Genomic DNA, 9,867 nt, shown 5'->3' with positions numbered 1-9,867 from the left:
GAAGCTTATTACACAAAGTTTTGTTCAGCTGCTGCTCTGTTAGGTATGATTTTGATAAGATGTGCGTTCTATTTGATGGCAGCGTTCTCCCATATGGTCTAGTGGTTAGGATTCCTGGCTTTCACCCAGGCGGCCCGGGTTCGATTCCCGGTGTGAGAACGTATTATTTTTCGTTTGTAACCAGTAACATAAACAACAACTGTATTGAAGTCAACTTTCCAAGCATTTTTTTTATGTTTGCAGCGCTTGTTTTATCTTTGACGCTTGTTTCCCACAGTTTTGTTCAGCTGCTGCTCTGTTAGGTATGATTTTGATAAGATGTGCTTTCGATTTGATGGCAGCGTTCTCCCATATGGTCTAGTGGTTAAGATTCCTGGCTTTCACCCAGGCGGCCCGGGTTCGATTCCCGGTGTGGGAACGTATTACTTTTCGTTTGTAACCAGTAACATAAACAACAACTGTATTGAAGTCAAATTTCCAAGCATTTTTTTTATGTTTGCAGCGCTTGTTTTATCTTGGAAGCTTATTACACAAAGTTTTGTTCAGCTGCTGCTCTGTTGAGTATGATTTTGATAAGATTTGCTGGCAGCGTACTCTCATATGGTCTAGTGGTTAGGATCCCTAGCTTTCACCCAGGCGGCCCGGGTTCGATTCCCGGGTTGGGAACATATTATTTTTGGTTTGTAACCAGTAACATAAACAACAACTGTATTGAAGTCAAATTTCCAAGCATTTTTATTATGGTTGCAGCGGTTGTTTTATCTTGGAAGCTTATTACACAAAGTTTTGTTCAGCTGCTGCTCTGTTAGGTATGATTTTGATAAGATGTGCTTTCGATTTGATAGCAGCGTTCTCGCATATGGTCTAGTGGTTAGGATTCCTGGCTTTCACCCTGGCGGCCCGGGTTCGATTCCCGGTGTGGGAACGTATTATTTTTCGTTTGTAACCAGTAACATAAACAACAACTGTATTGAAGTCAAATTTCCAAGCATTTTTTTTATGTTTGCAGCGCTGGTTTTATCTTTGAAGCTTATGACACAAAGTTTTGTTCAGCTGCTGCTCTGTTAGGTATGATTTTCATAAGATGTGCTTTCGATTTGATGGCAGCGTTCTCCCATATGGTCTAGTGGTTAGGATTCCTGGCTTTCACCCAGGCGGCCCGGGTTCGATTCCCGGTGTGGGAACGTATTATTATTCGTTTGTAACCAGTAACATAAACAACAACTGTATTGAAGTCAAATTTCCAAGCATTTTTAATATGTTTGCAGCGGTTGTTTTATCTTTGAAGCTTATTACACAAAGTTTTGTTCAGCTGCTGCTCTGTTAGGTATGATTTTGATAAGATGTGCTTTCTATTTGATGGCAGCGTTCTCCCATATGGTCTAGTGGTTAGGATTCCTGGCTCTCACCCAGGCGGCCCGGGTTCGATTCCCGGTGTGGGAACGTATTATTTTTCGTTTTTAACCAGTAACATAAACAACAACTGTATTGAAGTCAAATTTCCAAGCATTTTTTTTATGTTTGCAGCGCTTGTTTTATCTTTGAAGCTTATTACACAAAGTTTTGTTCAGCTGCTGGTCTGTTAGGTATGAATTTGATAAGATGTGTTTTCGATTTGATGGCAGCGTTCTCCCATATGGTCTAGTGGTTAGGGTTCCTGGCTCTCACCCAGGCGGCCCGGGTTCGACTCCCGGTGTGGGAACGTATTATTTTTCGATTGTAACCAGTAACATAAACAACAACAGTATTGAAGTCAAATTTCCAAGCATTTTCATATGTTTGCAGCGGTTGTTTTATCTTTGAAGCTTATTACACAAAGTTTTGTTCAGCTGCTGCTCTGTTAGGTATGATTTTGATAAGATGTGCGTTCTATTTGATGGCAGCGTTCTCCCATATGGTCTAGTGGTTAGGATTCCTGGCTTTCACCCAGGCGGCCCGGGTTCGATTCCCGGTGTGAGAACGTATTATTTTTCGTTTGTAACCAGTAACATAAACAACAACTGTATTGAAGTCAACTTTCCAAGCATTTTTTTTATGTTTGCAGCGCTTGTTTTATCTTTGACGCTTGTTTCCCACAGTTTTGTTCAGCTGCTGCTCTGTTAGGTATGATTTTGATAAGATGTGCTTTCGATTTGATGGCAGCGTTCTCCCATATGGTCTAGTGGTTAAGATTCCTGGCTTTCACCCAGGCGGCCCGGGTTCGATTCCCGGTGTGGGAACGTATTACTTTTCGTTTGTAACCAGTAACATAAACAACAACTGTATTGAAGTCAAATTTCCAAGCATTTTTTTTATGTTTGCAGCGCTTGTTTTATCTTGGAAGCTTATTACACAAAGTTTTGTTCAGCTGCTGCTCTGTTGAGTATGATTTTGATAAGATTTGCTGGCAGCGTACTCTCATATGGTCTAGTGGTTAGGATCCCTAGCTTTCACCCAGGCGGCCCGGGTTCGATTCCCGGGTTGGGAACATATTATTTTTGGTTTGTAACCAGTAACATAAACAACAACTGTATTGAAGTCAAATTTCCAAGCATTTTTATTATGGTTGCAGCGGTTGTTTTATCTTGGAAGCTTATTACACAAAGTTTTGTTCAGCTGCTGCTCTGTTAGGTATGATTTTGATAAGATGTGCTTTCGATTTGATAGCAGCGTTCTCGCATATGGTCTAGTGGTTAGGATTCCTGGCTTTCACCCTGGCGGCCCGGGTTCGATTCCCGGTGTGGGAACGTATTATTTTTCGTTTGTAACCAGTAACATAAACAACAACTGTATTGAAGTCAAATTTCCAAGCATTTTTTTTATGTTTGCAGCGCTGGTTTTATCTTTGAAGCTTATGACACAAAGTTTTGTTCAGCTGCTGCTCTGTTAGGTATGATTTTCATAAGATGTGCTTTCGATTTGATGGCAGCGTTCTCCCATATGGTCTAGTGGTTAGGATTCCTGGCTTTCACCCAGGCGGCCCGGGTTCGATTCCCGGTGTGGGAACGTATTATTATTCGTTTGTAACCAGTAACATAAACAACAACTGTATTGAAGTCAAATTTCCAAGCATTTTTAATATGTTTGCAGCGGTTGTTTTATCTTTGAAGCTTATTACACAAAGTTTTGTTCAGCTGCTGCTCTGTTAGGTATGATTTTGATAAGATGTTCTTTCTATTTGACGGCAGCGATCTCCCATATGGTCTAGGGGTTAGGATTCCTGGCGTTCACCCAGGCGGCCCGGGTTCGATTTCCGGTGTGGGAACGTATTATTTTTCGTTTTTAACCAGTAACATAAACAACAACTGTATTGAAGTCAAATTTCCAAGCATTTTTTTTATGTTTGCAGCGCTTGTTGTATCTTGGAAGCTTATTACACAAAGTTTTGTTCAGCTGCTTCTCTGTTAGGTATGATTTTGATAAGATGTGCTTTCGATTTGATGGCAGCGTTCTCCCATATGGTCTAGTGGTTAGGATTCCTGGCTTTCACCCAGGCGGCCCGGGTTCGATTCCCGGTGTGGGAACGTATTATTTTTCGTTTGTAACCAGTAACATAAACAACAACTGTATTGAAGTTCAAATTTCCAAGCATTTTTTTTATGTTTGCAGCGCTTGTTTTATCTTTGAAGCTTATTACACAAAGTTTTGTTCAGCTGCTGCTCTGTTAGGTATGATTTTGATAAGATGTGCTTTCTATTTGATGGCAGCGTTCTCCCATATGGTCTAGTGGTTAGGATTCCTGGCTTTCACCCAGGCGGCCCGGGTTCGATTCCCGGTGTGGGAACGTATTATTTTTCGTTTTTAACTAGTAACATAAACAACAACTGTATTGAAGTCAAATTTCCAAGCATTTTTTTTATGTTTGCAGCGCTTGTTTTATCTTTGAAGCTTATTACACAAAGTTTTGTTCAGCTGCTGGTCTGTTAGGTATGAATTTGATAAGATGTGTTTTCGATTTGATGGCAGCGTTCTCCCATATGGTCTAGTGGTTAGGATTCCTGGCTCTCACCCAGGCGGCCCGGGTTCGATTCCCGGTGTGGGAACGTATTATTTTTCGATTGTAACCAGTAACATAAACAACAACAGTATTGAAGTCAAATTTCCAAGCATTTTCATATGTTTGCAGCGGTTGTTTTATCTTTGAAGCTTATGACACAAAGTTTTGTTCAGCTGCTGCTCTGTTAGGTATGATTTTGATAAGATGTGCGTTCTATTTGATGGCAGCGTTCTCCCATATGGTCTAGTGGTTAGGATTCCTGGCTTTCACCCAGGCGGCCCGGGTTCGATTCCCGGTGTGAGAACGTATTATTTTTCGTTTGTAACCAGTAACATAAACAACAACTGTATTGAAGTCAACTTTCCAAGCATTTTTAATATGTTTGCAGCGCTTGTTTTATCTTTGAAGCTTATTACACAAAGTTTTGTTCAGCTGCTGCTCTGTTAGGTATGATTTTGATAAGATGTGCTTTCTATTTGATGGCAGCGTTCTCCCATATGGTCTAGTGGTTAAGATTCCTGGCTTTCACCCAGGCGGCCCGGGTTCGATTCCCGGTGTGGGAACGTATTATTTTTCGTTTGTAACCAGTAACATAAACAACAACTGTATTGAAGTCAAATTTCCAAGCATTTTTTTTATGTTTGCAGCGCTTGTTTTATCTTTGAAGCTTATTACACAAAGTTTTGTTCAGCTGCTGCTCTGTTAGGTATGATTTTGATAAGATGTGCTTTCTATTTGATGGCAGCGTTCTCCCATATTGTCTAGTGGTTAGGATTCCTGGCTTTCACCCAGGCGGCCCGGGTTCGATTCCCGGTGTGGGAACGTATTATTTTTCGTTTGTAACCAGTAACATAAACAACAACTGTATTGAAGTCAAATTTCCAAGCATTTTTTTTATGTTTGCAGCGCTTGTTTTATCTTTGAAGCTTATTACACAAAGTTTTGTTCAGCTGCTGCTCTGTTAGGTATGATTTTGATAAGATGTGCTTTCTATTTGATGGCAGCGTTCTCCCATATTGTCTAGTGGTTAGGATTCCTGGCTTTCACCCAGGCGGCCTGGGTTCGATTCCCGGTGTGGGAACGTATTATTTTTCGTTTGTAACCAGTAACATAAACAACAACTGTATTGAAGTCAAATTTCCAAGCATTTTTTTTATGTTTGCAGCGCTTGTTTTATCTTGGAAGCTTATTACACAAAGTTTTGTTCAGCTGCTGCTCTGTTAGGTATGATTTTGATAAGATGTGCTTTCGATTTGATGGCAGCGTTCTCCCATATGGTCTAGTGGTTAGGATTCCTGGCTTTCACCCAGGCGGCCCGTGTTCGATTCCCGGTGTGGGAACGTATTATTTTTCGTTTGTAACCAGTAACATAAACAACAACTGTATTGAATTCAAATTTCCAAGCATTTTTTTTGTGTTTGCAGCGCTTTTTTTATCTTGGAAGCTTATTACACAAAGTTTTGTTCAGCTGCTGCTCTGTTAGGTATGATTTTGATAAGATGTGCTTTCTATTTGATGGCAGCGTTCTCCCATATGGTCTAGTGGTTAGGATTCCTGGCTCTCACCCAGGCGGCCCGGGTTCGATTCCCGGTGTGGGACCGTATTTTTTTGCGTTTGTAACCAGTAACATACACAACAACAGTATTGAAGTCAAATTTCCAAGCATTTTAATATGTTTGCAGCGGTTTTTTTATCTTTGAAGCTTATTACACAAAGTTTTGTTCAGCTGCTGCTCTGTTAGGTATGATTTTGATAAGATGTGCTTTCGATTTGATGGCAGCGTTCTCCCGTATGGTCTAGTGGTTAGGATTCCTGGCTTTCACCCAGGCGGCCCGGGTTCGATTCCCGATGTGGGAACGTATTATTTTTCGTTTGTAACCAGTAACATAAACAACAACTGTATTGAAGTCAAATTTCCAAGCATTTTTTTTATGTTTGCAGCGCTTGTTTTATCTTGGAAGCTTATTACACAAAGTTTTGTTCAGCTGCTGCTCTGTTAGGTATGATTTTGATAAGATGTGCTTTCGATTTGATGGAAGCGTTCTCCCATATGGTCTAGTGGTTAGGATTCCTGGCTTTCACCCAGGCGGCCCGGGTTCGATTCCCGGTGTGGGAACGTATTATTTTTCGTTTGTAACCAGTAACATAAACAACAACTGTATTGAAGTCAAATTTCCAAGCATTTTTTTTATGTTTGCAGCGCTTGTTTTATCTTGGAAGCTTATTACACAAAGTTTTTTTCAGCTGCTGCTCTGTTAGGTATGATTTTGATAAGATGTGCTTTCGATTTGATGGCAGCGTTCTCCCATATGGTCTAGTGGTTAGGATTCCTGGCTTTCACCCAGGCGGCCCGGCTTCGATTCCCGGTGTGGGAACGTATTATTTTTCGTTTGTAACCAGTAACATAAACAACAACTGTATTGACGTCCAATTTCCAAGCATTTTTTTTTATGTTTGCAGCGCTTGTTTTATCTTGGAAGCTTATTACACAAAGTTTTGTTCAGCTGCTGCTCTGTTAGGTATGATTTTGATAAGATGTGCTTTCGATTTGATGGCAGCGTTCTCCCATATGGTCTAGTGGTTAGGATTCCTGGCTTTCACCCAGGCGGCCCGGGTTCGATTCCCGGTGTGGGAACGTATTATTTTTCGTTTGTAACCAGTAACATAAACAACAACTGTATTGAAGTCAAATTTCTAAGCATTTTTTTTATGTTTGCAGCGCTTGTTTTATCTTGGAAGCTTATTACACAAAGTTTTGTTCAGCTGCTGCTCTGTTAGGTATGATTTTGATAAGATGTGCTTTCTATTTGATGGCAGCGTTCTCCCATATGGTCTAGTGGTTAGGATTCCTGGCTTTCACCCAGGCGGCCCGGGTTCGATTCCCGGTGTGGGAACGTATTATTTTTCGTTTGTAACCAGTAACATAAACAACAACTGTATTGAAGTCAAATTTCCAAGCATTTTTTTTATGTTTGCAGCGCTTGTTGTATCTTGGAAGCTTATTACACAAAGTTTTGTTCAGCTGCTGCTCTGTTAGGTATGATTTTGATAAGATGTGCTTTCGATTTGATGGCAGCGTTCTCCCATATGGTCTAGTGGTTAGGATTCCTGGCTTTCACCCAGGCGGCCCGGGTTCGTCTCCCGATGTGGGAACGTATTATTTTTCGTTTGTAACCAGTAACATAAACAACAACTGTATTGAAGTCACATTTCCAAGCATTTTTAATATGGTTGCAGCGCTTGTTTTATCTTTGAAGCTTATTACACAAAGTTTTGTTCAGCTGCTGCTCTGTTAGGTATGATTTTGATTAGATGTGCGTTCTATTTGATGGCAGCGTTCTCCCATATGGTCTAGTGGTTAGGATTCCTGGCTTTCACCCAGGCGGCCCGGGTTCGATTCCCGGTGTGGGAACGTATTATTTTTCGTTTCTAACCATTAACATAAACAATAAGTGTATTGAAGTCAAATTTCCAAGCTTTTTTTTATGCTTGCAGCGCTTGTTTTATCTTGGAAGCTTATTACACAAAGTTTTGTTCAGCTGCTGCTCTGTTAGGTATGATTTTGATAAGATGTGCTTTCTATTTGGTGGCAGCGTTCTCCAATATTGTCTAGTGGTTAGGATTCCTGGCTTTCACCCAGGCGGCCCGGGTTCGATTCCCGGTGTGGGAACGTATTATTTTTCGTTTGTAACCAGTAACATAAACAACAACTGTATTGAAGTCAAATTTCCAAGCATTTTTTTTATGTTTGCAGCGCTTGTTGTATCTTGGAAGCTTATTACACAAAGTTTTGTTCAGCTGCTGCTCTGTTAGGTATGATTTTGATAAGATGTGCTTTCTATTTGATGGCAGCGTTCTCCCATATGGTATAGTGGTTAGGATTCCTGGCTCTCACCCAGGCGGCCCGGGTTCGATTCCCGGTGTGGGAACGTATTATTTTTCGATTGTAACCAGTAACATAAACAACAAATGTATTGAAGTCAAATTTCCAAGCATTTTTTTTATGTTTGCAGCGCTTGTTTTATCTTGGAAGCTTATTACACAAAGTTTTGTTCAGCTGCTGCTCTGTTAGGTATGATTTTGATAAGATGTGCGTTCTATTTGATGGCAGCGTTCTCCCATATGGTCTAGTGGTTAGGATTCCTGGCTTTCACCCAGGCGGCCCTGATTCGATTCCCGGTGTGGGAACGTATTATTTTTCGTTTGTAACCAGTAACATAAACAATAAGTGTATTGAAGTCAAATTTCCAAGCATTTTTATTATGCTTGCAGCGCTTGTTTTATCTTGGAAGCTTATTACACAAAGTTTTCTTCAGCTGCTGCTCTGTTAGGTATGATTTTGATAAGATGTGCTTTCGATTTGATGGCAGCGTTCTCCCATATGGTCTAGTGGTTAGGATTCCTGGCTTTCACCCAGGCGGCCCGGGTTCGATTCCCGGGTTGGGAACGTATTATTTTTCGTTTGTAACCAGTAACATAAACAACAACTGTATTGAAGTAAAATTTCCAAGCATTTTTATTATGTTTGCAGCGGTTGTTTTATCTTGGAAGCTGTTTACACAAAGTTTTGTTCAGCTGCTGCTCTGTTAGGTATGATTTTGATAAGATGTGCTTTCGATTTGATGGCAGCGTTCTCCCATATGGTCTAGTGGTTAGGATTCCTGGCTTTCACCCAGGCGGCCCGGGTTCGATTCCCGGTGTGGGAACGTATCTTTTTCGTTTGTAACCAGTAACATAAACAACAACTGTATTGAAGTCAAATTTCCAAGCATTTTTTTTTATGTTTGCAGCGCTTGTTTTATCTTGGAAGCTTATTACACAAAGTTTTGTTCAGCTGCTGCTCTGTTAGGTATGATTTTTATAAGATGTGCTTTCGATTTGATGGCAGCGTTCTCCCATATGGTCTAGTGGTTAGGATTCCTGGCTTTCACCCAGGCGGCCCGGGTTCGATTCCCGGTGTGGGAACGTATTATTTTTCGTTTGTAACCAGTAACATAAACAACAACTGTATTGAAGTCAAATTTCCAAGCATTTTTTTTATGTTTGCAGCGCTTGTTGTATCTTGGAAGCTTATTACACAAAGTTTTGTTCAGCTGCTGCTCTGTTAGGTATAATTTGGATAAGATGTGCTTTCGATTTGATGGAAGCGTTCTCCCATATGGTCTAGTGGTTAGGATTCCTGGCTTTCACCCAGGCGGCCCGGGTTCGATTCCAGGTGGTGGAACGTATTTTTTTTCGTTTGTAACCAGTAACATAAACAACAACTGTATTGAAGTCACATTTCCAAGCATTTTTTTTATGTTTGCAGCGCTTGTTTAATCTTGGAAGCTTATTACACAAAGTTTTGTTCAGCTGCTGCTCTGTTAGGTATGATTTTGATAAGATGTGCTTTCGATTTGATTGCAGCGTTCTCCCATATGGTCTGGTGGTTAGGATTCCTGGCTTTCACCCAGGCGGCCCGGGTTCGATTCCCGGTGTGGGAACGTATTATTTTTCGTTTGTAACCAGTAACATAAACAACAACTGTATTGAAGTCAAATTTCCAAGCATTTTTAATATGTTTGCAGCGGTTGTTTTATCTTTGAAGCTTATTACACAAAGTTTTGTTCAGCTGCTGCTCTGTTAGGTATGATTTTGATAAGATGTGCTTTCGATTTGATGGCAGCGTTCTCCCATATGGTCTAGTGGTTAGGATTCCTGGCTTTCACCCAGGCGGCCCGGGTTCGATTCCCGGTGTGGGAACGTATTATTTTTCGATTGTAACCAGTAACATAAACAACAACTGTATTGAAGTCAAATTTCCAAGCATTTTTAATATGTTTGCAGCGGTTTTTTTATCTTTGAAGCTTATTACACAAAGTTTTGTTCAGCTGCTGCTCTGTTAGGTATGA

General features: G+C 40.7%; 35 non-coding genes across 35 annotated transcripts; all 35 read left to right on the top strand.

Annotated features, from left to right (window-relative positions):
• Positions 1–87: 87 nt before the first annotated feature.
• Trnae-uuc (transfer RNA glutamic acid (anticodon UUC)) lies at positions 88–159 on the top strand. The gene has a single exon. It is a non-coding gene; the product is annotated as a tRNA-Glu (tRNA).
• Positions 160–346: 187 nt separating this feature from the next.
• Trnae-uuc (transfer RNA glutamic acid (anticodon UUC)) lies at positions 347–418 on the top strand. Its single transcript has one exon. It is a non-coding gene; the product is annotated as a tRNA-Glu (tRNA).
• A 435-nt stretch (positions 419–853) lies between these two features.
• Trnae-uuc (transfer RNA glutamic acid (anticodon UUC)) lies at positions 854–925 on the top strand. Its single transcript has one exon. It is a non-coding gene; the product is annotated as a tRNA-Glu (tRNA).
• Positions 926–1,112: 187 nt separating this feature from the next.
• Trnae-uuc (transfer RNA glutamic acid (anticodon UUC)) lies at positions 1,113–1,184 on the top strand. Its single transcript has one exon. It is a non-coding gene; the product is annotated as a tRNA-Glu (tRNA).
• A 187-nt stretch (positions 1,185–1,371) lies between these two features.
• Trnae-cuc (transfer RNA glutamic acid (anticodon CUC)) lies at positions 1,372–1,443 on the top strand. Its single transcript has one exon. It is a non-coding gene; the product is annotated as a tRNA-Glu (tRNA).
• A 187-nt stretch (positions 1,444–1,630) lies between these two features.
• Trnae-cuc (transfer RNA glutamic acid (anticodon CUC)) lies at positions 1,631–1,702 on the top strand. The gene has a single exon. It is a non-coding gene; the product is annotated as a tRNA-Glu (tRNA).
• A 186-nt stretch (positions 1,703–1,888) lies between these two features.
• Trnae-uuc (transfer RNA glutamic acid (anticodon UUC)) lies at positions 1,889–1,960 on the top strand. Its single transcript has one exon. It is a non-coding gene; the product is annotated as a tRNA-Glu (tRNA).
• Positions 1,961–2,147: 187 nt separating this feature from the next.
• On the top strand, positions 2,148–2,219 carry Trnae-uuc (transfer RNA glutamic acid (anticodon UUC)). The gene has a single exon. It is a non-coding gene; the product is annotated as a tRNA-Glu (tRNA).
• Positions 2,220–2,654: 435 nt separating this feature from the next.
• Positions 2,655–2,726, top strand: Trnae-uuc (transfer RNA glutamic acid (anticodon UUC)). Its single transcript has one exon. It is a non-coding gene; the product is annotated as a tRNA-Glu (tRNA).
• Positions 2,727–2,913: 187 nt separating this feature from the next.
• On the top strand, positions 2,914–2,985 carry Trnae-uuc (transfer RNA glutamic acid (anticodon UUC)). The gene has a single exon. It is a non-coding gene; the product is annotated as a tRNA-Glu (tRNA).
• A 187-nt stretch (positions 2,986–3,172) lies between these two features.
• Positions 3,173–3,244, top strand: Trnae-uuc (transfer RNA glutamic acid (anticodon UUC)). Its single transcript has one exon. It is a non-coding gene; the product is annotated as a tRNA-Glu (tRNA).
• A 187-nt stretch (positions 3,245–3,431) lies between these two features.
• On the top strand, positions 3,432–3,503 carry Trnae-uuc (transfer RNA glutamic acid (anticodon UUC)). Its single transcript has one exon. It is a non-coding gene; the product is annotated as a tRNA-Glu (tRNA).
• A 188-nt stretch (positions 3,504–3,691) lies between these two features.
• Trnae-uuc (transfer RNA glutamic acid (anticodon UUC)) lies at positions 3,692–3,763 on the top strand. Its single transcript has one exon. It is a non-coding gene; the product is annotated as a tRNA-Glu (tRNA).
• A 187-nt stretch (positions 3,764–3,950) lies between these two features.
• Positions 3,951–4,022, top strand: Trnae-cuc (transfer RNA glutamic acid (anticodon CUC)). Its single transcript has one exon. It is a non-coding gene; the product is annotated as a tRNA-Glu (tRNA).
• Positions 4,023–4,208: 186 nt separating this feature from the next.
• Positions 4,209–4,280, top strand: Trnae-uuc (transfer RNA glutamic acid (anticodon UUC)). Its single transcript has one exon. It is a non-coding gene; the product is annotated as a tRNA-Glu (tRNA).
• A 187-nt stretch (positions 4,281–4,467) lies between these two features.
• Trnae-uuc (transfer RNA glutamic acid (anticodon UUC)) lies at positions 4,468–4,539 on the top strand. Its single transcript has one exon. It is a non-coding gene; the product is annotated as a tRNA-Glu (tRNA).
• Positions 4,540–4,726: 187 nt separating this feature from the next.
• Trnae-uuc (transfer RNA glutamic acid (anticodon UUC)) lies at positions 4,727–4,798 on the top strand. The gene has a single exon. It is a non-coding gene; the product is annotated as a tRNA-Glu (tRNA).
• A 187-nt stretch (positions 4,799–4,985) lies between these two features.
• Positions 4,986–5,057, top strand: Trnae-uuc (transfer RNA glutamic acid (anticodon UUC)). The gene has a single exon. It is a non-coding gene; the product is annotated as a tRNA-Glu (tRNA).
• A 187-nt stretch (positions 5,058–5,244) lies between these two features.
• Trnae-uuc (transfer RNA glutamic acid (anticodon UUC)) lies at positions 5,245–5,316 on the top strand. The gene has a single exon. It is a non-coding gene; the product is annotated as a tRNA-Glu (tRNA).
• A 187-nt stretch (positions 5,317–5,503) lies between these two features.
• Trnae-cuc (transfer RNA glutamic acid (anticodon CUC)) lies at positions 5,504–5,575 on the top strand. Its single transcript has one exon. It is a non-coding gene; the product is annotated as a tRNA-Glu (tRNA).
• Positions 5,576–5,761: 186 nt separating this feature from the next.
• On the top strand, positions 5,762–5,833 carry Trnae-uuc (transfer RNA glutamic acid (anticodon UUC)). Its single transcript has one exon. It is a non-coding gene; the product is annotated as a tRNA-Glu (tRNA).
• Positions 5,834–6,020: 187 nt separating this feature from the next.
• Positions 6,021–6,092, top strand: Trnae-uuc (transfer RNA glutamic acid (anticodon UUC)). Its single transcript has one exon. It is a non-coding gene; the product is annotated as a tRNA-Glu (tRNA).
• A 187-nt stretch (positions 6,093–6,279) lies between these two features.
• On the top strand, positions 6,280–6,351 carry Trnae-uuc (transfer RNA glutamic acid (anticodon UUC)). The gene has a single exon. It is a non-coding gene; the product is annotated as a tRNA-Glu (tRNA).
• A 188-nt stretch (positions 6,352–6,539) lies between these two features.
• Positions 6,540–6,611, top strand: Trnae-uuc (transfer RNA glutamic acid (anticodon UUC)). Its single transcript has one exon. It is a non-coding gene; the product is annotated as a tRNA-Glu (tRNA).
• A 187-nt stretch (positions 6,612–6,798) lies between these two features.
• On the top strand, positions 6,799–6,870 carry Trnae-uuc (transfer RNA glutamic acid (anticodon UUC)). Its single transcript has one exon. It is a non-coding gene; the product is annotated as a tRNA-Glu (tRNA).
• A 187-nt stretch (positions 6,871–7,057) lies between these two features.
• Trnae-uuc (transfer RNA glutamic acid (anticodon UUC)) lies at positions 7,058–7,129 on the top strand. The gene has a single exon. It is a non-coding gene; the product is annotated as a tRNA-Glu (tRNA).
• A 187-nt stretch (positions 7,130–7,316) lies between these two features.
• On the top strand, positions 7,317–7,388 carry Trnae-uuc (transfer RNA glutamic acid (anticodon UUC)). Its single transcript has one exon. It is a non-coding gene; the product is annotated as a tRNA-Glu (tRNA).
• A 186-nt stretch (positions 7,389–7,574) lies between these two features.
• On the top strand, positions 7,575–7,646 carry Trnae-uuc (transfer RNA glutamic acid (anticodon UUC)). The gene has a single exon. It is a non-coding gene; the product is annotated as a tRNA-Glu (tRNA).
• Positions 7,647–7,833: 187 nt separating this feature from the next.
• Trnae-cuc (transfer RNA glutamic acid (anticodon CUC)) lies at positions 7,834–7,905 on the top strand. The gene has a single exon. It is a non-coding gene; the product is annotated as a tRNA-Glu (tRNA).
• Positions 7,906–8,092: 187 nt separating this feature from the next.
• On the top strand, positions 8,093–8,164 carry Trnae-uuc (transfer RNA glutamic acid (anticodon UUC)). Its single transcript has one exon. It is a non-coding gene; the product is annotated as a tRNA-Glu (tRNA).
• Positions 8,165–8,351: 187 nt separating this feature from the next.
• Positions 8,352–8,423, top strand: Trnae-uuc (transfer RNA glutamic acid (anticodon UUC)). Its single transcript has one exon. It is a non-coding gene; the product is annotated as a tRNA-Glu (tRNA).
• Positions 8,424–8,610: 187 nt separating this feature from the next.
• Trnae-uuc (transfer RNA glutamic acid (anticodon UUC)) lies at positions 8,611–8,682 on the top strand. The gene has a single exon. It is a non-coding gene; the product is annotated as a tRNA-Glu (tRNA).
• Positions 8,683–8,869: 187 nt separating this feature from the next.
• Trnae-uuc (transfer RNA glutamic acid (anticodon UUC)) lies at positions 8,870–8,941 on the top strand. The gene has a single exon. It is a non-coding gene; the product is annotated as a tRNA-Glu (tRNA).
• Positions 8,942–9,387: 446 nt separating this feature from the next.
• Positions 9,388–9,459, top strand: Trnae-uuc (transfer RNA glutamic acid (anticodon UUC)). The gene has a single exon. It is a non-coding gene; the product is annotated as a tRNA-Glu (tRNA).
• Positions 9,460–9,646: 187 nt separating this feature from the next.
• Trnae-uuc (transfer RNA glutamic acid (anticodon UUC)) lies at positions 9,647–9,718 on the top strand. The gene has a single exon. It is a non-coding gene; the product is annotated as a tRNA-Glu (tRNA).
• Positions 9,719–9,867: the final 149 nt, after the last annotated feature.

Source organism: Euprymna scolopes, chromosome 28 (assembly GCF_053919585.1).
Source record: "Euprymna scolopes isolate OS-2025 chromosome 28, ASM5391958v1, whole genome shotgun sequence".
NCBI lineage: Eukaryota > Metazoa > Mollusca > Cephalopoda > Sepiida > Sepiolidae > Euprymna > Euprymna scolopes.
Note: the sequence above shows the minus strand (reverse complement) of the source record. Positions and strands in the feature narration are given on the sequence as shown.